At 42.8% G+C, this 22538-nt stretch overlaps 1 protein-coding gene and 1 pseudogene across 3 annotated transcripts in view; both read right to left on the bottom strand.

Moving 5' to 3' along the window:
• The window catches only part of TASP1 (taspase 1), a 311341-nt gene extending 308538 nt beyond the window's left edge, over window positions 1-2803 (bottom strand). For all 3 annotated transcript variants that reach the window (XR_006680566.1, XM_004698159.2, XM_045295276.1), the window contains exon 1: window positions 2784-2803. The gene's annotated coding sequence lies outside the window, so the exon portion shown is untranslated. The remainder of the gene's footprint in view (window positions 1-2783) is intronic.
• A 17808-nt stretch (window positions 2804-20611) lies between these two features.
• LOC101643030 lies at window positions 20612-22281 on the bottom strand (annotated as a pseudogene).
• Between the last annotated feature and the right edge of the window lie 257 nt (window positions 22282-22538).

Below are 22538 nucleotides of genomic sequence, written 5' to 3' on the forward strand. Positions count from 1 at the left end.
CAGAGGGAGGGACAGGAAAAAAAAAAAAAAAAAAGAGCACAACCACCAATCAGGTGTCTCTTTGCCCATAGCCAAGGGTAAAGTTGTTCACTCTGAGTTCATTCAGTCTTTTAAAAGCAGGGAGGTAGGGGTACAGGTGTGTAGGGAAGTGAGTCATGGAATATAGCCACCTTACAGCAAAAGGGAGTCAGTCCCGGAGTGATGCAAATGATTAAGTGCTTCACTATTAGCCAAGCCCAAGCCCAAGATTAGTTCCGAGCTTATGGACTGGTATTGGACTTATAGACTTGATCTGACTGGGCTGGGATGTTTTCTTGATATACAATTATTCTTTGACATAAAGCTCTTTCTTATACATATATGTGTCTCCGCATTTGTTTCGCAGTGTCAACCCAGGCAAACACAGGATATCTCCACAGGAGAGGGATTGCTGGATCATATAGAATTTCTATTCCCAGTTGTTTAAGGTAGCAAATTATCACTTTTGCTTGATTCCACAATCAATGCTCATGGAAGCCACAGGCAAGAAATCCACAGACATGATATATTAGGTAAATCTGCTACACAAGACCTCTTTATAGAGTACTGAAAAGCAAGGATACTACTTTGAGGACTAAGGTGTACATGACCCAAGACAATTTTTAATTGCCTCATATGCATATGAAAGTTAGATACTTAATCAGGAAGACTGAAGAAAAACAGGTGCGTTTGAATTGCAGTGTTGGTGAAGAAGCCTGAACGTGCGATGGTCTACTAAAAGAACAGAGAGACCCGTCTGGGAAGAAGTGTGACTAGAGTGCATCTTAGAGGCAAGGCTGGTGAGACTTTGTCTTACATACTGTGGACATATCGTCAGAACAGACCAGCCCCAGAGAAAGTATATTACGTTTGGTAGAGAGGCAGCCAAGTAAGAGGAAGGCCCACAATGGCTACAATAATGTGCTCCCATAGAAACAGTGTCAGGATGGCCTAGGACTAGTCAGTGTTTCATTCTGCTGTGCATAGATCGCTATGGGTCAGAAATGATTCCATGGGTGAGAATGGTTGTACAACTTAAAGAAGATAATTAATGTCACCATATTGTACGTGCAGAAACTATTGAATTAGTATAAGCTTTGCTGTGTATAGTCCTAACAATAAAAGAAATAAAGTTTAGGAAAAAATAAGTTAAACATACAATAATAGATGGTCAAGCAATTCTACTGCTAGGTGTATACTCAAGGGAACTGGAAGCATAATCCACATAAAAATTTCATACAGGCAAAGCAATATCATTCATAACCACCAAAAGGTAAAACAATCAAAATGCCCATTAGTGGGTGACTAGAACACGTGGCATATCCACTTGATGGTACATTATTTGGTAATGAAAAGGAATAATGTACTGATACATACTATCAAGCCTACTGTCATTCAGTCGATTCCTTCTAAGGACCTCGTACAGGGCTCTCAAGATTGTAAATCCTTAAGGAAGCAGATAGCCTCATCTTTCTCTGCTGGAGCCCCTTGTGGCGTTGAACCAAGTTGTAGTTAATAACTCAGTGTTTATCCCACAAGGCCACCAGGGCTCCTTGATACGTATTACAAGATGAATAAATCTTGGAAAGTCTACTAGTTGAAAGAAACTATGTTATGTACAAAGGTTACATATTGTATGGTTCCGTTTATAAGAAATATACAAACCATACAAATCCATTGAGAGAGAGTAGTAGTCTAGTGGCTACCAGCAGCTGGTGAATGAGAAACAACTCCAGCAGACATGGGAGTTTCTTTGGGGTGATGATTATGTTCTGGAAATAGTGATGATGACTGCCCAAGCACTACAGTGGACACTTGAAAGGGGTGACTTTTATGGTGCATTACATCCATTATGTATTATATTACACTAAACATAATGATCCATACAAATGACATGGTGTATGCAAATTATTCCTTTTAGTTATAAATAGACTACACACATACCATTAACTTAAGGAGGTTAAGAATAAGCTATTAAAATTTTGAGGAAAATACATAAAATTGCTAGCTTGGGGGAAATACTGGTTGCTAGTTTCCTTGGAAATATTTCTGCATTTTTCTGGTATTACTTAAAAAGAACGCTCTAGGTTTTGCAAATTACATTTAAAGCAAATAAAAATGGAAAGAATTAAACTCCCAAGGGTATAAATAAATCTTTAGCTTCATGTTCATATAGCTCAAACAAATGTACCCCAAAATACCTTTCCTTCTCCCCTGCTTCCTCAAACACAATGCCCTCTAATACCAGTGACCCTCCAGTTCCTGTTTTCCAACCCTTCTTCCCAGTTGCTCTTAGGCACCCTCCCGTCCAGTCTTCTCCTGCGCCCGGGCTCTAGCCCCGCTGACCTCGCAAATCTACCCCGGACCCGAGCACAGCGGGCTGCCTTGTTCCAGTCACCCACTGGGTAAAGCGAGCAAGCTAAGGAACCAGCTCGCACACCCACGGACACACACGTGCAACACGCGCGCGCGCACACACGCCACTCTCCCCACCGCCCAAGCTCTTCCACCGCATTCGGAAAGAAGAGGTCGCCAACCCACACGCTGGGCTGCCAAGGGGACCGTCGCGCGCATTCCACGCGCGTACAAGACTTGGGGACCAGGGACCACCCGAGCTCCGTCCCCCTAACTCCGCCGACAGTGGGGAGCGGGCTGTGTGCGCCCCTTCTGGCACAGGGAGGCCGGCCTAGCGGTTCGAGGACCCGGACACCGGGAGCCGCGAAGTGGAGGCAGACTCGGACAGCGTGAGAGAGAGGGACACTCACCAGCTTGGGTCCCGAGCCCTCACGGCACCGGAAGCAGTCACCCTCCGGTTGCTAGGGAGAGGAAGCGTCCCGAGTGGCGTCTCCTTTTCCCATTGGTCCCGCGTGGAACCACGTGGACGGAAATGAGTGCCCTCCTGGGGCGCTGATTCCGCCCTCCCTCCCCTGGCCTTGGAGGTGAACTCACACCTTAGCTGTGGCGTCCGGAGCTGCCCAGGTGCTCCGGCTTCCTCTCGCCACCGCGACCCAGCTGGAGCCCACAAACTACGAGTTAATCTGATGGAAGTGATTGGCCTACTGACAGTTGAGATGAATGTTATTAGCTGGCTAGAAACCGGTTGGGTCTTACGGAGCAACACCACCATGCCCATCATTCGTGTGTAATTTGAGAGCTGAAGTTCATTTTCTTTTCGCTGCTGCTCTAGAGAAAAATAGAATCCAGCCTTGCTGTAGGGAACATAAAATTGGAGGTGGCCTTTCTTTTACTTTGTAAGTGTAAGCCTTCAGTAATAATAACCTGTTATAGGGTACAAAAGAGACCCCAAATCTCAAGTACAATTTATAAAGAATATATATTAAGTGTTAAACAGGACAAAGACAAGACAAAATATACAAATGAGGGAGAACACAAGGACATAATGCTATCCAAGGATTCTTGGCCACTCAAAAAACAATAACAATAATAATAACCCAAATTCTCTGCCATGGAGTCATTGCTGACTCAGGGACCCCTTGTAGAACAAGGTGGAACTGCCCCTGTGGATATCTGGGACGTTTTTTAAAATCATTTTTGGGGAGCTCCTACAACTTATTGCAATCCATACATTGTATCAAGCACATTTGTACATTTGTTGCCATCATCCTCAAAACATTTGCTTCCTACTTGAGCCCTTGGTATCAGCTCCGCAGTTTTTCCACTTCCTCCCCACCCCTCCCTCATGAACCCTTGATAATTTATACATCATCATTATTTTCTCATGTCTCCACTGTTTGATGTCTCCCTTCACCCACTTTTCTGTTGTCCATCCCCCAGGGAGGGGATTATATGTAGATCTTTGTAATCGGTTCCCCTTTCCGCCCTACCTTCCCTCCACCCTCCCAGTATCACCAATCTCACAATTATTCCTGAGGGGTTTATCTGTCCTGGATTCCCTGTGTTTCCAGTCTTATCTGTACCAGTGTACATCCTCTGGTCTAGCCAGATTTGTAAGGTAGAATTGAGATCATGTGACTAACTATTAAAGAAAGTAGAAAGCCTCTTTTTTACTCTCTCTCTCTCTCTCCTGAGAGTGACTGGTAGTTTTGAACTGCTTACCTTGCAGTTAGCATCCCAGTGGTGTAACCCCTATGCTACAGGGACACCAAAAACAAATAAGCAAGCAAACTCACTGCCAACCAGTGAATGCCAACTCATAGCCACCCTATAAGGTAGGGTAGAACTGCCCCAGTTAGTTTTCAAGAGTATAATTCTTTACTGGAACAAAAAGCCTCATCTTACTCCTGAAGGGCAGCTGATTATTTTGAACTGATGACCTTACAGTTTGGCAGCCCAATTTTTAACCACTGCACTACCAGGGCTACTCCAGGAGGGCACTAAACTCAACCCTGTAAAACAGGGTAGATCTGCCCCAGTGAGTTTCTGAGATTGTAGCTCTTTACAGGAGTGAAAAGACTTGTTTCCTCCCTCAGAGCAGCTGGTGGTTGACCTTGTAAAGCACAGCCTAATACATAACCACTACGATGCAACCAGGGCTCCTCTCCCAGAACACACAGCTCCTTGAATAGAATGAGGAACAGAAGGTCATTGTCATGAAGTCTTGATTCATGAGACTGTAGGAGGAATGGACCCATGGGACACCATACTTTATGTTAAACAGAAGAGTTTACAAGATAGTCCAGGGCCAAGGTAGTCAGGGCCCAACTCATGAGAACTGTTTGACCCCATCCAGAATCTCCTCCAGGACATACCTAGGCAAACCCCAAAGGGAGATGGCTCCTCCTAGGGCTGGCTGCAGAGGGGTGGAGGTATTCCATGTTCCAATACACTCTGCCTGAGGACAACACTCTTCATATTCCTGATCAGTGGTCAGAAGGAATTCAGTGAAGGCTGAAACTCCAGTGACCCTGCAAATGGATTTTGGACTTTCACTGTTATCTATAGTGTCCTGCAAATAAGGTACTCAGAATTTAAGCTCTAATAAACCCCAAATCATTTTAGGGCTTCGGCCAGTAAACGGTGGCTATGTTAAGGACTGAAGCTTGTATTAAAGCCTTCATTCTGAGCACATCAGTTTTGCAATAAGCTATGGATGGCAGTGTTGTTAGGGGCCATGGAATGGGTTCCTTTCCATAACAGTCCTGTCCACGACAGAACAGAACGCTGCACAGTGCTGTACCATCCTCAAAATTGTTCTTATGCCTGAGCTCATGGGTGCAGCGACTATGTAAATCCATGTCATGCCCCCTCCTGCGCCCTCTTTCTTGCTGCCCCTCCCCTTTACTGAGCACGGTGTCCTTCTCTAGGGACTGTCTCTCTGGACAAAAAGTCCAGTGTGTAAGACAAAGTCTCACCAGCCTTACCAGAAGGAACATTCTGGCCATACTTCTTCCGAGACAAATTTGTTTATTTGCTGAACAGACTTGATACTTTCCATATTCTTCTCTAGCACCACAATTTAAATGCACTTGATTGATCTTTACTCTTCTTTCTTCGATGACCAACTTTCACATGAAATGAGGCAATGGAAAATACCATGGCTCAGGTCAGGCTCACTAGAACCCTCAAGAAGACAAATGCAAATATTATAATCAAATGTGCAAAGACCTAGAATTAGAAAACCAAAGGGAAGAACACTCTCACCATATCTTAAACTTAAGAACTCAGGGAAATGTACAAGCCTTGAATCGAAATACTGAAAGATCCTATTGTCAAAATACAGAACGACACAAGAAGTATCCAAGAGATGATGGAAAGAATACACACCGTTACTGTACCAAAAAGAAGTAGTTGACATTCACCATTTCAGGAGGTAGCATATGAACAAGAAACAATAGTACGGAAGGAAGAAGCGTAAGCTGCACTGAATCCATTAGCCAAAAACAAGGATCCAGGAATTGCTGGAATATGGATGGCGGTGGCAGCCCAAAATCCTTTTGCAAGGTTCCCACATAGATTAAGCTTCCGTAGAATCCTTTCTGATCATTAATTGAGCATGAGGATAATCTTGCCCCCAGGCAGAGTGCCTTGAAAAGTTGATCACCTCCACTCCTCTGGGGGAAGCTAGCCTGTATGTTTCCTTGATGGAGATCAATAATACTGGGAACAGTACCGGGTGTTGCATAGTCATGAATCATAAGTTCTGCCTCTTCAGTCTTGTTCTGACTGCCTGGGTTGGAAGATGTGGACCAATCTTGTAAGCCCTTCTATCTAACATGGTGTCGATGATTTTGCTCTTGTGATGTATTGATAGGTCACCAATCATGAATATGTGATAGTTCTTTTGTTCCATGCCATCCCAACTGGAATCCTCCAATGACATTTTGACTTCTTGCTATTGGCCTCCCTCATTCAGATGACATGTCTGTGACTCTGTCACTTTCAAGGCTTACTAAATGTTATCCATAAATAGTATTTGAAATTGGGGGTCTCCTTTCTGCCCTAAAACAGGCTAAGCCCTCATCTTGAATCCCACGTAACTTCTGCAGGGAGAATGCACCCTGTCATTTCATCTCTACCTCCTCCTCTTCCTCCTCCTCCTCTTCCTCCTCCTCCTCCTCCTCCTGCTCCTCCTTCTCAATGTCATCATTATCATTCTCCTTATGATTGGAAGTGCATATGGGTATCTTTCGCCACATTCATTGCATTTTCTATATAAATTCAATCCTTGGGGCTTGTTTGAACCTATGCTGGCCATGTGTTATCTTAGTAGCCCTGTTAGTCCTCTAGACAAAGATAAACAACTCTAAGAGCAGTTTTGACTCACTAAAATCTCACTAACTAAACAAGCCCATCCTACACAGGAATATGTGGACTTGCACAAATTTTGGTGCTCCAAAGAACAGTCTTAAATTACACCCCAGAACAATTCTTGGTTCTTATTACAGCTCATTTACAGTCATAATTAGCAGGCCCTTGGTTTAAAAAAGTTACTCATCTTGTGAATGCCTTAAATATGTGTTTTTAGCATTAAAATGATCCAAAACAAACACTTAGCATTGCTTTCAATTGCCTTTTGACCTGCCCTCAACAGAACCAGGTTCACTTAGCGCTTCTTGAGGGAAATGTCAATCTTCTAAGGGCTCTTTGGTTCTCGGTGGTTCCAGGAGCAGGGGGTCATGGTATTCTTCCGTTTCTAAATATGTTTTTAAGATATTTGCTCAGAAACGACCCAGAGAACATATGCTTCAAGTTTAGTTTTCATGGTTTTTAACCATGCCATGAATAATGTCCAAAACATCAATATTAAACCAAACTAAAACCATAGCCAATCAGGAGGACAGTTTGTGGTCAACTGAATTTCTCGAATACAGTTCTACAAGCATAGTTGAATCCAAAACGTCCCTAAAAACAAAACAAATGTGATTTTTCAAATGCGGGAATTATAAATACCATGGTCATTTAAAACCAAATTTACCACTGGAAAAATTTATTTCCTGGGCACACAGCCATGCTTAAGGACAAAAGTATCTCAAGTACAGGGGTTTCTCTTTTTCAGAAGTCTCAAAATGTGAATTGTAGCACATATAAACCCTGGCATGCTGTGATTTTAGCAGTATTTCTACACCTGAAAAGAAAACCGTGATGGACATTGGTGGGCTTCACCCAGAGCCTCTCAGATACCTTTTACCAGGTGTGTCTCTCATTTATCTTTTTAGTTTGCGGTTTTGCTTTTACTGTCCAGGGCCTGTAATTCTTTTCTGGGGCCATATATTGAACTATTAGAATTACCTTGCCCCTCAAAAACAAAAACCCAAACACATTAGTTTTGAATTGATGTTGATTCGTGTGATATTATAGGACAGAGTGGAACTGCCCCCTAAGATTTCCAAGGCTCTAAATTATGGACTGCATCATCTTTTTCCACCTAAGCAGCTGAGTTTTCTCAAACTTATCTACTTTTCCATTTAGGTTCTCACATTCGTTGCAATGGTCACAAAGAACTCACAGACAATATTAATGATTATAGGGTTTATTAAGGAAGTACAGTTGTAAGACAAGTAAGAGATGCTCAGGATACAGTTGTTTATCATGAAATGTTACAAAGTTCTTTCAGGGCTACTAATAATTTGCCAAAAGCACTGTCAAAAGTGCATTTGCAATGCACTCTGCATAACTCACAACCCCAAGGCATTCAGCTCAAGCTCCAAGGGGCAGCAGACCCAGCTCTCTGAATTAAGTGCCCAGAGGCACCACAGTCCAGTAAGCTTCGACTTATAGGCACGACACGTCGCTCCATCTCTGTCAGTCAGCAAGTTCAACTGCCCCATCAAATATCCAGAAGCACCCTAATTTCTGAGCCAGCCTCCTTCCCCAAAGCACTCAGCTTTATTTGCTCTCTAGGCTGGCAAGTTCACCACTCTCCTTCATTCTCGGGCTCCTAGTTCTGCTGCGGCTACTCCTCTGACATCACCTCTCTCTTCTGGATCCAGAAGTTCCCTAAGCAGGGATTTCAGTGTCCAGGTGGACCATCTACACAATCATTGGTATGCCTGAGCACATTGTTATACTCCAGGCATCCTCAAACTTTTCAAACAGGGGGCTAGTCCACTGTCCCTCAGACCCGTTGGAGGGCTGGACTATTATTTAAAAAAAAAAAAAAACTATGCACAAATTCCTATCCACACTGCACATATCTTATTTTGAAGTAAAAAACAAAATAGGGCAAAAAACACCCGGCGGCCTGGATAAATATCCTTGGCGGGCCACATGTGGCCCGTGGGCTGTAGTTTGAGGACCCCTGCATCTCACTACCATATAGTGCTGGTAGTGCGATTTCCCCCTCTCCTCCCCTTCTTCTCAGAGGGCTCATTCTATACCCAGCAGGATGGCAACCACAATGTATCTGCTTAGTAATTGCTCCAAGGTGAATCCTAGACCCATGCAGGAAAAGGTCATTTAGTTGAAGTTAGAGGTCATTTGGTTAATCTAGAAGGTCATTTGGTTGAAGTTAGAGGTCATTTGGTTCATCTAGAAGAGCCACATGATCTAATTTACTGTGCTGGCAGGCGATGATGGGTTGAGCCTCAAAGTTTTAAGTTACAATTGAACAATTAACCACTAGGCTACCAGGACTCCTTTATCCACTTTACCCAGAAAGCTGGAATGTCTAGGGAACTTACATCCTCCTAGAGAAGCTTTTAAGCCAACAACAATTGGGACTAGAACAGAAAAGGCCAGATCCCTTCCCTAAAGAAGGTACAAGCCTTCCTGTGAGACCAAAGGCTTGGCCTCCTGTAAAATCACTCTCTTGTTAGGCTTCTTCTTTTTCATTACTTGTTTCTCCACCCCTTTACCTATTTCTCCTGGAGACCTTCCTAAACGGATTGTTGCCATGCTTGTTAGTTGCCATTGAATTGTCTCCAGTCCGTGGAGATCCTATGGCCAACAGAACAAAATGCTGCCCAGTCCTATGCCATCTCACAACTGTTGATATGCTCGAGCAAGTGGTTGTGACCACTGTGTATTTACAGAGTCTTCCAGAGCTCATCTTTCAGTGCTATCTCAGACAATATACCATCATTATCTGTGGGGTTGCTTCAGGCTAATTTTTGGTTGATCATGAGACTTTCCTTCTCATCTGGAACCTCCACTGAAACCTGTCCACCACTGGTGTCCTTGTTGGAATTTGTAGTAAATGAAATACAGCTTGAGGCCATCTAGCTTGGAAGCAACAACGCCCACAGGGAAGAAGCACACCAGCCTGTGTGATCATGAGGTGTTCAAGGGATCAGATAGCAGACACCAAAGAACAAAAACCATTATTGTGTGATCACCTTCCCCATATAAACGCAGAAGACAAATGTGTGCATAAGTAAGTGTGGTGAAGAAGGCTGATGGTGCCAGGCTATCGAGAGATATTGCGTCTGGGATCTTAAAGGCTTGAAGGTAAACAAGCAGCCATCTAGCCCAGGAGCAACAAAGCCCACATGGAAGAAACACACCAGCATGTGTGATCACGAAGAGTATAGGGAACCAGGTATCAAGCACCAAAGGGAAAAAAAAATCATAACATCGTGAATGAGGGGAGTGCACGATGGGGACCCAATGCCCATCTGTAGACAACTGGACATCTCTTGCAGAGGAGTAGTGGGGAAGAGATGAGTCACTCAGGGTGCAGCGTAGCATTGATGAAACACAACTTTCCTCTAGTTCTTAAACCCTTCCTCCCCAACCCCCCCCCCCACTATCATGATCCCAATTCTACCTTACAAACCTGGTTAGACCAAAGGATGCACAGCATTGCAGATAGGAACTGGAAACACAGGGAATCCAAGTCAGATGAACCCCTCATGACCAGTGGTGAGAGTGGTGATACCGGGAGGGAGGAGGGAAGGGGAGTGGGGTAGAAAGGGAAAACAGATTACAAGTATCTACATATAACCTTCTCCCTGGGGGATGGACAACAGAAAAGTGGGTGAAGGGAGACATCTGGCAGTGTAAGATACGATAAAATAATAATTTATAAATTATCAAGGGTTTCATGCTGGAGGGGCTTAAAAAAAGAAAAGAAAAACGAGGAGCTGATTACAGGAGCCCAAGTGGAAAGTGAGTGTTTTGAGAATGATGAGGGCAATGAATGTATAATGGATGTATGTGTGGATTGTGATAAGAGCTGTAGGAGCCCCAATAAAATGATTTTTTTAAATTACAGTATTGGGGGCTCCTACAATTCTTATCACAATCCATACATACATCCATTGTGTCATGCACATATGTACATTTGTTGCCCTCATTATTCTCAAAACATTTGCCTTCCACGTTAGCCCTTAATATCAGTTGCTCATTTTCCCCTTCCCTTCTCCCTCCCCCTCCCTCATGAACCCTTCATAACTCATAAATTATTATAGTTTTGTCATAAGTTGCACTGTCCGATGTCTCCCCCCGCCCTCTTCTCTGCTGTTCCTCCCCCAGGGAGGAGGCAATACTTAGATTCTTGTCATTGGTTTCCCCTTTCTACCCCACATTCCCTTCACCCTCCAGGCCTCGCCCCTCTCACCACTGGTCCTGAAGGAGGCATCTGTCCTGGATTCCATGTTTCTAGTTGCTGTCTGTACCAATGTACATCCTCTGGTCTAGCCAGATTTGTAAGGTAGAATTGGGATCATGATAGTGGGGGGGGAGCATTTAAGAACTAGAGGAAAATTATATGTTTCATCGTTGCTACCCTGCACCCTGATTGGCTCATCTCCTCCCCACAACCCTTCTGAAAGGGGGTGTCCAGTTGCCTACCGATGGGCTTTGAGTCTCCTCTCTGCACTCACCCACCTTTCCAATGATATAATTTTTTGTTCTTGGATGCTTGATACCTGATCCCCTCGACAGCTCGTGGTCACACATGCTGTTGTGCTTCTTCCATGTGGGCTTTGTTGCTTCTGAGCTAGTTGGCCGCTGGTTTATCTTCAAGCCTTTAAGACCCCAGATGCTATCTTTTGATAGCCTGGCACCATCAGCTTTCTTCACCACCTTTGCTTATGCACACGTTTGTATTCAGTGATTGTGTCAGTAAAGCAGGCACCCACTGATATGATTTTCAGTTCTTTGATGTCTGATAACTGATCCCTTCTACACCTCGTGGTCCGACAGGCTGGTGTGCTTCTTCCATGTGGGCTTTGCTGCTTCTCAGCTAGATGGCCGCTTGTTTGTCTTCAAGCCTTTAAGACCCCAGACATTATATCTTTTGGTAGCCGGCCACCATTAGCTTTCTTCGCCACCTTTGCCTATGTTCACATTTTCCTTCAGCAATCGTGTCAGGAAGGTGTGCATCCTGGAATGCCAATTTAATAGAACAACATGTTCTTGCAATGAGTAAGTGCTTGAGTGGAGGCCCAATGTCCATCTGCTGCCTTAATACTAAACCTATAAATATATGCATGTAGAAGAGTTTTCCCACACTCTTCTATAAATATATTTACATAGGTACATTCCAGTCTTAAAACCTCTGAATGTAAAGTGTGCTTTACACAATTGACGTATGTGTGGATTGTGATAAGAATTGTATGAGCCCCAATAAAATGATTTTTAAAAAGAGAAAGAAAAATTGACAATAGACCAGTATTACATAAAATTTAACTTAAGATATTTTCCCTAAAATGTATCTGGCCCTAGAAAAATCCTTTGTTAAAAAGACAGGAAGGAAGAATGAATTACAGATTAGTGCAGCATTTTGAAAATACAAGTTACCATACCTGTGAGAAAAAAAAGAAAGAAAGAAAGAAATACAGCTTCCAGCATCGTAGGAACAAGAAAGCTGCCACAAGACAACAACCTGGCAGACAGGTGGTGACTTAACAAAGTTCTTCCATCAGACCCTCATCTTAGGGGCTTTCTTCTAAAGAACCACACATAAAACCTGAAACGATGTCTATCTGCCTTAGTGCCCTCACTTGACACATGACTGGCCTAGCGATTCAATCACCAAATGTTTGTGGTAGGCCTATCACAGACTGGGCCTGTTAAGGTACAAAGAAGTGAAGATCTTTAGGAAAGGGGCCATCTCTAGGAAAGAATCTGACCCAGGAGCATATCTATCTTCTGTCAGGGATAGTTAGGAGCCCAGCTAAAGATGTTAGCAATGGCAAAAAGATAAATTTCTTTATGCATTTCGAACTTCATTCACATATTACCCAGTTGACATGGACGTTGGGAGAGAGGGAGACCTAATAAAAGACGAATCAGAAAGTTTCCTAAATCACCTCTACCAAGAAGATTTCGGCCCGGGGGAACACAGTCAGAGATTTATCTGACCCCAACAGCATTCACTGAGACACGCTATTCTTCTTCTTCTACTTCCTACCACGTATGTCTACGGTTTGTAAACATAATTTGATTCTAGGAAGTAGTCTTCTTTGTCTCAACAGATCCTAAGCCTTCACATCAATCACCTATATTCCCACTCTGTTTTTATCACCTATCCATATACCTGTCCAATATGTTTACTCAAGGACAATCATGAATTTGACCTGTTTTCTAATCAGATATTATTATTATTATTATTATTATTAACATTACATAGCTCCTAGGTGCTCAGCACTTTGAATTGTCAATGAGAGCTAGGGATATAGAGAAATTGTCTGAATTGGTCTTCTTTTTAACTACAACTCATTTAATTTAAAAAAAAGTCACAATCCGGACACTATCTGTCTTTGACAAAATGATGAACCCTTGATCATCACCACTACCCCAAAATATGTCTATACTCTAATCCTTGGACCTATGACTATGCTATTGTACATGAAAAAGAGGAAATAGATTAGGAGTATAAATAAAATTAGTAATTAGTTAACCTTAAAGTAGGGAGACTGACATGGATTTCCAGGTGCATGTGTGTGAAAATTACACTTTGGGATATCTAGCTTCCTTTTCTGTTTGGACTTTCATTTTTATATTCTCTTTAATGTGAGACGTTGGCAATATCACATATAGAGATGACAAGACAAAACTCACTGCTATCTAGTCAATTCTGCCTCCAGCGACCTTATGGGACAGATTAGAATGCACCCTATGGGTTTCCAAGGCTGTGACAGTTTATAGGTGGAGAGAGCCTCATCTTCCTCTGACATCAGTGATGCTAGCAATATAAAATTAAATCCAGATGGGTTGATGACAACAGAAGGAGAATTTTCAACTTCTTTGGACAAGATTCATGAAGAACAAAGGTGCAGAGAGATGAGCTCAGGATAACTCCGGCACTAAATAACTCCACATGCATGTATTCATGTTTCACTCATTCATTTATTCATTCAGTTGAACATTAACAAAAACTTACTGAGTGCCGACCACATGCCAGGAACTGTTCCAGGAGCTAGAATCCATAAGGACGGAAATCTCTGCCCTCATTTGGAATCTATATTTCAGTGTGAGGAAATCAGCAATAAACTGGTTGGGAAATAGTATAACTTTAGATGATAAGGGCAAGAGCAAAAAGGGGGCTGTATATGCGAGATGGAGCAAAGATGCTGCCATTTAAATAACATCACCTTAAAAAAGGGACCCTGGGAAAAGATGAGAAGTTGAGGGACCTAGTATTTTCAGACAGAGGGAGTAATAATTTCAACATGAGTCAAGAGGTGGCATGGAGGGGTCAAGGAAAAGCAAAACGCTGGAGCAGGAGCATGAAGAGAAGTAGCAGTTGAGACCTGTGTTATCAGTGTTGTTAAGTGCCATCTAGTTCGTTTCAATTCATAGTCACCCGAGGTACAAGAGAACCCCAAACTGCCCAGTCCTGTGCTATCCTCCCAATTGTTCTTATGTTTGAACCCAACAATGCAGTCACTGTGTCACTTCCTCTTGTTGAAAGTCTTCCTCTGTTTTGCTGCCCTGACATTTCACCAAGACTGATATCTCTTGATAACATGGCCAAAGAGTATGAGGCAAAGTCTCACCATCCTTGCCTCTAAGGAGAATTCTTTCTGGCTGTACTTATTCCAAGAAAGATTTTTTTCTTTTTTTGCAATTCATAGTATACTCAATATTCTTCACCAGCATCATAATTCAAATGTATTCTTCTTCGATCTTCCTTATTCAATGTCCAACTTTCACATGGATAGAAGGCAATGGAAAACACCATGGCCTGGGTCAGGTTCACCTTCGTCCTCAAAGTAGCATCCTTCCTTTTTCAACACTCTAAAGAGACCTTGTGCAGCAGATCTGCCCAATACAATGTCAGTTGATGTCTGGACTGCTGCTTCCATGAGCATGGAGTGTGGATCCGAGCAAGGTGAAATTCTCCATTTACCATGATGTTACCTATTGGTCCAGTTGTAAGGATTTTGGTATTCTTTACATTGAGTTGTAATCCATACTGAAGGCTGCAATCCTTGACCTGCATCAGTAAGTGAGTGCTTCAAGTCCTCCTCATTTTCAGCAGGCAAAGTTGTCTCACAGGTTGTAATAAGCCATCCTCCAACCCTGATGCTGTATACTTTTTCACACAGTCCAGCTTCGTACAATCCAGCTTCTCTGATGATTTGCTCAAAATACAGATTGACTAAGGATGGTGAAAGTAAACAACCCTGACATACACTTTTCCTTATTTTAAAACATGCAGTATGTCCTTGTTGCTAATGAATACAAAGTAGTATTATGGGATACCTTCTTCTCAAGGCTATCCATAGTTTGTTATTGTCCACATAGTTGAATGTCTTAGCATAGCCAAACACTTGTAAACATCTTTCTGATATTCTTGGCTTTAGGTTAAGATCCACCGGCATCAGCAAGGATATCCCTTATTCCATGTCCTCTTCTGAATCTAGCCTGAACTTCTGGCAGCTCCCTGCCAATGTACTGCTGCAACTATTGTTGGATGATCTTCAGAAAAATTTTACTTGAATTAATATTTACAATATGAATGAAATTTTTCTATCATTTGAGCATTCTGCTGGGTCGCCTTTCTTAGAAACGAATACAAATATGGATCTCCATTGGCCAAGTAGCTGTCTTCTAAATTTCATGGCACAGAAAAATGAGTGCTTCTAGTGCTTCATCGGCTTGTTGAAACATTTCAATTGGTGGGGCAAGTGTAAAACCAGTGCTGTGTGGGTACCTGAAAATCAAGTGAGATACATTTCCAGGTAGAGGAAATGTAGTGAGTAAAATATGGACCCAGAATTGCCCACTAGACTAAGCAACAGACTTGTTACCCTTGACTGAAGATGTTTCTTGGAGTTGTTAGGTGCCATTGAATCAATTCCAACTCACAGCAACCCATGCACAACAGCATAAACACTGCCCAGTCTGGTCCTGTGCATCCTCACAGTTGTTCCAGTGCCTGAGGCCAGTGTTGCAGTCATGGTCGGTCAATGTCAATCCATCTCCTTGAGGATCTTCCTCTCCTTCTCTGTCCTTCTACTTTACCAAGCATGATGTCCTTCTCCAGGACTGATCTCTCATGAAAATATGTCCAAAAAACATAAGACAAAGTCTCTCCATCCTTGCCTCTAAGGAGCACTCTGGTCATAGTTTTTTTCCAAGGCAGATATGTTTGTCTTTTGAGTAGCCCGTGGTACTTTCAATATTCTTCTCCAGCACCACCGTTCAACTGCATTGATTCTTCTTCAGTCTTCCTTATTTAGGGTCCAACTTGCACATGAATAGGAGGCCATGGAAAATACCATGGCTTGGGGCATACTCACCATAGTACTCAAGAAGATAAAGCCAAATATTATAGTGAAATGTGCAAAGACCTAGAATGAGGAAACCAAAAGGGAAGAGCATGCTCAGCACATCTAAAGCTGAAAAGCACTCAGGAAATATTCCAGCCTTGCGTTGCAGTCTTGAAAGACTGTGAAGAAAATATTGAAGGATGCACAGTCAGCGCCACAAAGAGCCAGTCATTATTCCACCATTTCAGAAGTAGCATATGGTCAAGAAAACTGGTGAAGGGAAACAACAGTCCGTGTAAGACATGAAAAAATAATGATAATTTATAAATTATCAAGGGTTCATAAAGGAGGGAAGGGAGGGAGGGGAGGGAGGGAGAAAAAAATGAGCTGATACCAAGGGCTCAAGAAGAAAGAAACTGTTTTGAAAATAATGATGGCAACATATGTACAAATGTGTTGACACAATGGATGGATGTATAGATTGTGATAAGAGCTGTAAGAGTCTCCAATAAAAAGATTTAAAAAAACAACAATGGTGCTGAAGAAAGAAATTCAAGCTGCACTGAATATATTAGCCAAAAACAAATCTCCAGGAATAGATGGAATATGGATGGCAGTGCAGCCCAAAATCCATTTGCAAGGTCCCCACATAGATTAAACTTTCCCTAAATTCCAACTGATCATTAACCAAGGGTGTAGATAATCTTACCCTTAGGCAGAGTGATTTAGGAAGTAGATTAGCTCCACCCCTCTCCAGCAAGCCAGGGGGGGTGGAAGGAGGCAGTCTCTCTTAGAGGCTTTCCTGGGTGTGTACTTGATGGAGAATACTGGGGACTGTACAGGGTGTTGCACAGTCATGAGTCATGCTATATCCCTTGTTCCATCTATACAATTGCCTCTTGATCCATGTACAAGTTCCAAATGAGCACTATGAAGTGTTCTGGATTGCCCATTCTTCTCAAGGTTACCCATAGTTTTTTATGATCCACATAGTCGAATGTCTTGCACGGTCAACAAAGCATAAATAAACATCTTTCTGGTATTCTCTGCTTTCAGCCAAGATCCATCTGATGCCAGCAATGATGCCCCTTGTTCCAAGGGATATTCTGAGCCAGCCTGAACCTCTGGTAGCTCCTTGTCAAAGTACTGCTTCAACTGTTGTTGTATGGTCTTCATAAAAATTTTACTGGCCTTGATCATGCCCTACCAGGCCTCCTACACCCTCCTCACCACCACCTCCTCCCCCCCTCCCTCCCCGCCCCCCTGCTATCATGATCCTAATTCTACCTTGCAAATCTGGCTAGACCAGAGGATGTACACTGGTACAAATAGGAACTGGAAATATGGGGAATCCAGGGTGGATGATCCCTGCAGGACTAGTGGTGTGAGTGGTGATTCTGGGAGTGTGCAGGGAGAGTGGGTTGGAAAGGCGGAACTGATTACAAGGATCTACAAGTGACCTCCTCCCTGGGGGACAGACAACAGAAAAGTGGATGAAGGAGACGTTGTACAGGGCAAGATATGACCAAATAATAATTTATAAATAATCAAGGGGTCGGGGAGCAGGGAGGGATGGGGAAAAATGAGGACCTGATGCCAGGGGCTCAAATGTTTTGAGAATGATGAGGGCAATGAACATACAAATGTGCTTTACACAATTGATGTACGTATGGATTGTAATAAGAGTTGTATGAGCCCCTAATAAAATGATTAAAAAATTTTCACTGGCCTGTGATGATCTAAGTAATATGGTTCTATAACGTGAGCATTCTGCTGGGTGCCCTTTCTTTGCAGTGAGTACAAATATGGATTTCTTACAGTCAGCTGGCCAAGTAGCTGTCTTTTAAATTTCCTCCCATAGAAGAGTGAGTACTTTCAGTGCGGTATAAGCTTATTGAACCATTTCAATCTTTTAAAATTAATTTCTGGATCCTTGTTTTTAGCTAACGCTTTCAGTGCAGCTTGAACTTCTTCCTTTAGCGTCCTTGGGTCTTGATCATATGCTACCTTCTGAAATGGTGGAATGTTGACAGGTTCTTTTTGTTACAGTGACTCTGTATTCTTCCCTGTTCTTTTGATATTTCCTGCATTATCCAATATTTTGCTTACAGACACTGAGATAGTTAAGATGTATTGTGCCAACCTGGCCGATAAACACATGTGGGATTAATCGAAGGGCAGTGAAATAAATGGTTCAGTGAGCCTCACCTTTCATTTTCTCGGGTCTCTTGCCCTCTGATGGTCGGACTATGGTGCAGCTGCCTTAGCCAGTTCCCTGCTTCCGCTAGCAAGGTTCACTTCCTGCATGACATCCCCAAGGAGAAGCCACATGGACCTACCCCGATGCAGCCCTCGGTGCTGGAGCAGCCGTGCAGAGACCCCTGCCAGTGCTGAGATGCTTACACATTCACTGACTCAGCTTTCTTTCTGCATTCGGTTTTACTGCGTGTGTTTTGTGAAATTGAGGAGGACTTAGTAGATCTGTCAAACATATGGGCTAAGTCAGACTTATGGGCTTGGACTGGACAAGGTTGGGATGCTTTCTAAATGTACACTTACCCTTTATATAAAACTTTCTCTTATACATATATGAGTTTCCCCAGTTTACCCAGACTAACACAGACTTGTTCAAGACTGCAATTCAAGGCTTGAATTTTTCCCTGGGTTCTTTACCTTTTAGATATGCAGAGCATATTCTTCCCTTTTGATTTTCAAATTCTAGGTCTTTGCACATTTCATTATAACATTTGGCTGTATCTTCCTGAGCTGCCCTTTGAACATTTCTATTCAGCTCTTTGATTCCATCACCATTTCTTAGCTACTCTCAGACATCCAGAGTCTCTTCAGAAATCCACTTTGGTCTCCGTTTTCTTTCCTGTCTTTTTGGTGACATTTTGCTTTCTTCATGAATGATGGTCTTGAGGTCCTCCCACAGCTTATAGGTGTTTTGTCATTAGTGTTCAACGAGTCAAATCTGTTTTTCTCAAAATTCAGTTGGGATAGAGTCAAGGTCAGATTTTGGCTTCTGTGGATTTTTTTTCATTTTTTTCAGCTTTACCCTGAACTTACATATGAGCAGTTGTTGGTTTGTCCCACAGTCAGCCTCTGGCTTGGTTTTAGCTGCTCACCTTGAGCTTCTCCGTCATCTTTTCTCACAGATGTAGTCAATGTTATTTCTGTGTATTCTGTTGTGAGAAGTCCATGTGTCTAGTCTCCTCCTGTGTTGTTTAAAAAGTATTTGCTATGAAAAAGTCATTCGTTTTCCAAAATCCCACAGGCTTAACTCGATTCGCATTACCATGGTCAACTTCCCTGTGAGAAATTAGCTCCTCCTCATTTGTATTTTGAGTGCCCTCTGACCTGAGGACCCCATATTCTAGCATTATCTCCAATAATATTCTGCTTCCACTCATTAGGTTTTCAATATCTGACCAGGTTTTGAAGCTATGAAGGTCTTCAGCAGCCCCTTCTAATGAAGTAAGGAACTGAATCCTTCTTTGTGGTCTGCTTCTTGTCTGGAAGCTCTACTGAAACCTGTTCACTTTGGGTGATTCTGCTGGCATTTGAAATACGCATGACATAGCTTCCAGCATCACAGCAACACAAGCCATGACAGTAGGACAAATTGATAGATTTGTGGTAGAATGCTTGTAGCAAAATAATTGAAGTCAATCTAAAAGAGATAGGGAGGAAAGTACAGTTTCTAAAGAGAAGCAAGCAATGAAGCCATAGAAAGAATTGAGTGTTGGTTTTAGAGTGGGAGAAAATGCAGCATGAGTGTGTGCTGATAGAAATGATTACTTGGAGAAGGAGAAATTGATGGTGAGGAATAGGAAATAATTGCTAAAGCTATGTCATTGAGTTGGCCAAAGGGGAGAGTCCATGATCTTAAAGGAAATGGTATACAGCAGAGGACCCACACCAAACTCTAACATGAATCAGAGTCTCTTGAAGTGCTTGTTACAATACATATTGATGGCCTCACTCCCAGAAATTCTGATATTCAGGGCTCATGGAACTTGATCATTTGCATTTCTTTTCTTTCTTTCTTTCTTTCTTTTACTTCAAACAAGTCTTTATTACAGAAAGATGGTCACATAATTGGATATTTCTCTGCTTTGTACACAATTCTTCTTCCTCCACAGAAAGGCTGCTTCTTAACCTCTCACCTAGTGATGGCAAGCACTACAATCCTGCTTTAACAGAAGATACTAAAATGCCTCAGTGATTTCAATTGAAAGCACTACATTGGTAATGGCTCTTGCATTCAGAAGTACAAACTAAAGTATCTATAGGCATGGACATGACAACAGTAAACCATTATACATTGTCTAGTGAAACCGGTAACTGATGGTGATAGCGATTTTCCTCCAAACATCAGTCAGCCTGTTCTTCAGTCATTCAGTCTCCTCTCTTGACCTGACTTCTCTGAAGTTCTTGGTGAAGAACGCTGCCTGGAGCTTCCTGTCCCAGGTCACCAATCAAGAAATGACAAAGCACTATTCTACGAATTAGAACATGCCACCTCCCGTGCTTCCCATGTGCCCGCCCATCCTGCCCATGCCAGGCTCCTTCTCTTCTGTAGGAATTTCTGTGAGTACAACTTCTACTGTCGTCAGCAGGCAGGCTGCTCCAGCAGCCCCCAACAACGCAGTTCTTACAGCCTGGCTGGGATCAATGTTTCCTTTTTCTACCACAGTCACAAGATCTCCATTCAGCATCATAACCAACTTCTGAGGAATGCTACATAATTTTCTCCTCTATCAATGATTCTTCAACACCGGCATTCTTAGCAAGGGTCATTGCTCTCAGAATCGATTTTTTGATCTTCATTTGCTGGAGTTAATGAGTCCAAGGCCCAAGTGCACCAAAGCCGAGCACAGCCCTCTTCAAGAACAATGCCTTCTTCCACAGCAGCTGGTGTTGCATGGAAGACATCGGTAACTCTGTCTTTCTTTTCAATCACTTCCACATCACTCGCCCCACAAACCTTGGCACAGCTATTCCAGCTGAAAGTTTTGCCAGACGTTCATTCAGTTTTTCCTTTTCATAGTCACTAGTAGTGACGTCCGACTGCTCAATGATTTCTGGAACCCGCTTTTCAATGTGAGCCTTGTCACCTTTTCCTTTCAAGAGCCTGGCATCATCTTTGGTCACAATGACCTCTCCAACTTTTCCTAAGTCGTGAGGCTGAACGTCTACAAGATTCAAAATTGCTGCCACCAGTAGTAATTGCCCTGCCTTTAAACTGGTTCTTTCTGTTATCACCCGAAGCTGGAGCTTTAACAGATACCCAAAGATCAACTTTTAGCCTATTCAAAATGAGGGTGCTTAGAGCTTCTCCGTCAACATCTTCAGCAATTATGACCAAAGGCTTACAGTGAGCACTGGCAATTTCAAGAGCAGGTACAATGGACCAGACGCTTGAAATTTTCTTTTCACTTAATAAAACATAGGCATCCTGGAATTCACATTTTTTGACCTTTGGCTGTATTAATAAAATATGGAGAAATACAACTTTGGTCAAACTTCATGCCTTCAATAATTTCTAAGTCCTCATTCAATGTTTTCCCATCCTTTACTGTGATGACACCCTGTCGGCCAACCTTTGTCATGGCATCAGAAAGGATGGTGCCAATTTCTTTGTCTCCGTTTGCAGAAATTGTAGCAACCTGAACAATTGTTTCGGGAGTTGTCACGGGTTTAAATTGCTTCTTAAGCTCTGCAATTACAGCAACAACAGCTAACAGCACATCTCTTCTGATTTCCACTCAATTGGCACCTTGCTCACCTTCTCAAAGCCTTCCTTGGCACTAGAGCGTGCCAGCAGAGTGTCAGTGGCTGTGCCATCCCCGGCCTCTTCATTTGTGTTACTGGCAACATCCTGGACAAGTTGGGACCCAGTATTTTTGTATTTATCCTTTAAGTCAATTGATTTTGCAACCGTGACACTATCTTTTGTTACTGTAGGACTTCCCCAACTCAGCTCAATAATCACCATTCTTCCCTTTGGCCCCCTAGTAAGGGCTACAGCATCGGCTAAAAGGTCTACACCTTGGAGCACTAGGGCTCGGGCGTCTCCACCAAATTTTACATCTTTGGCATAAGCCCGAATGAGATGAGGAGCCAATGCCCAGGACACAGGACTCACTTGACGAAGGACTGCAGGTAATCGGGGCATTTCCAAGCAGCAGTTGAGGGAGGCAGCATAGGCTTGAGTGACCCGGGAAGTAAAAATATTCCTGATGTTGCAAAATGCTACTCAAAAGTGTCTTCATCGATAATTTGCATTTCTAAGCAGGTCCCAGGTAATGCTGACACTCCTGGTTTGGGAATCACACTTTGGGTCTATTTGAAAGCTGCTGGGTTTAGATGGGCATTCATCAGTTAATCTCTAATAATAGGTTAATTCACTCAAGTGAATTACACATGAGGGTT

This window comes from Echinops telfairi, unplaced genomic scaffold, assembly GCF_000313985.2.
Source record: "Echinops telfairi isolate 266 unplaced genomic scaffold, ASM31398v2 ScPeMD7_5592;HRSCAF=6446, whole genome shotgun sequence".
NCBI lineage: Eukaryota > Metazoa > Chordata > Mammalia > Afrosoricida > Tenrecidae > Echinops > Echinops telfairi.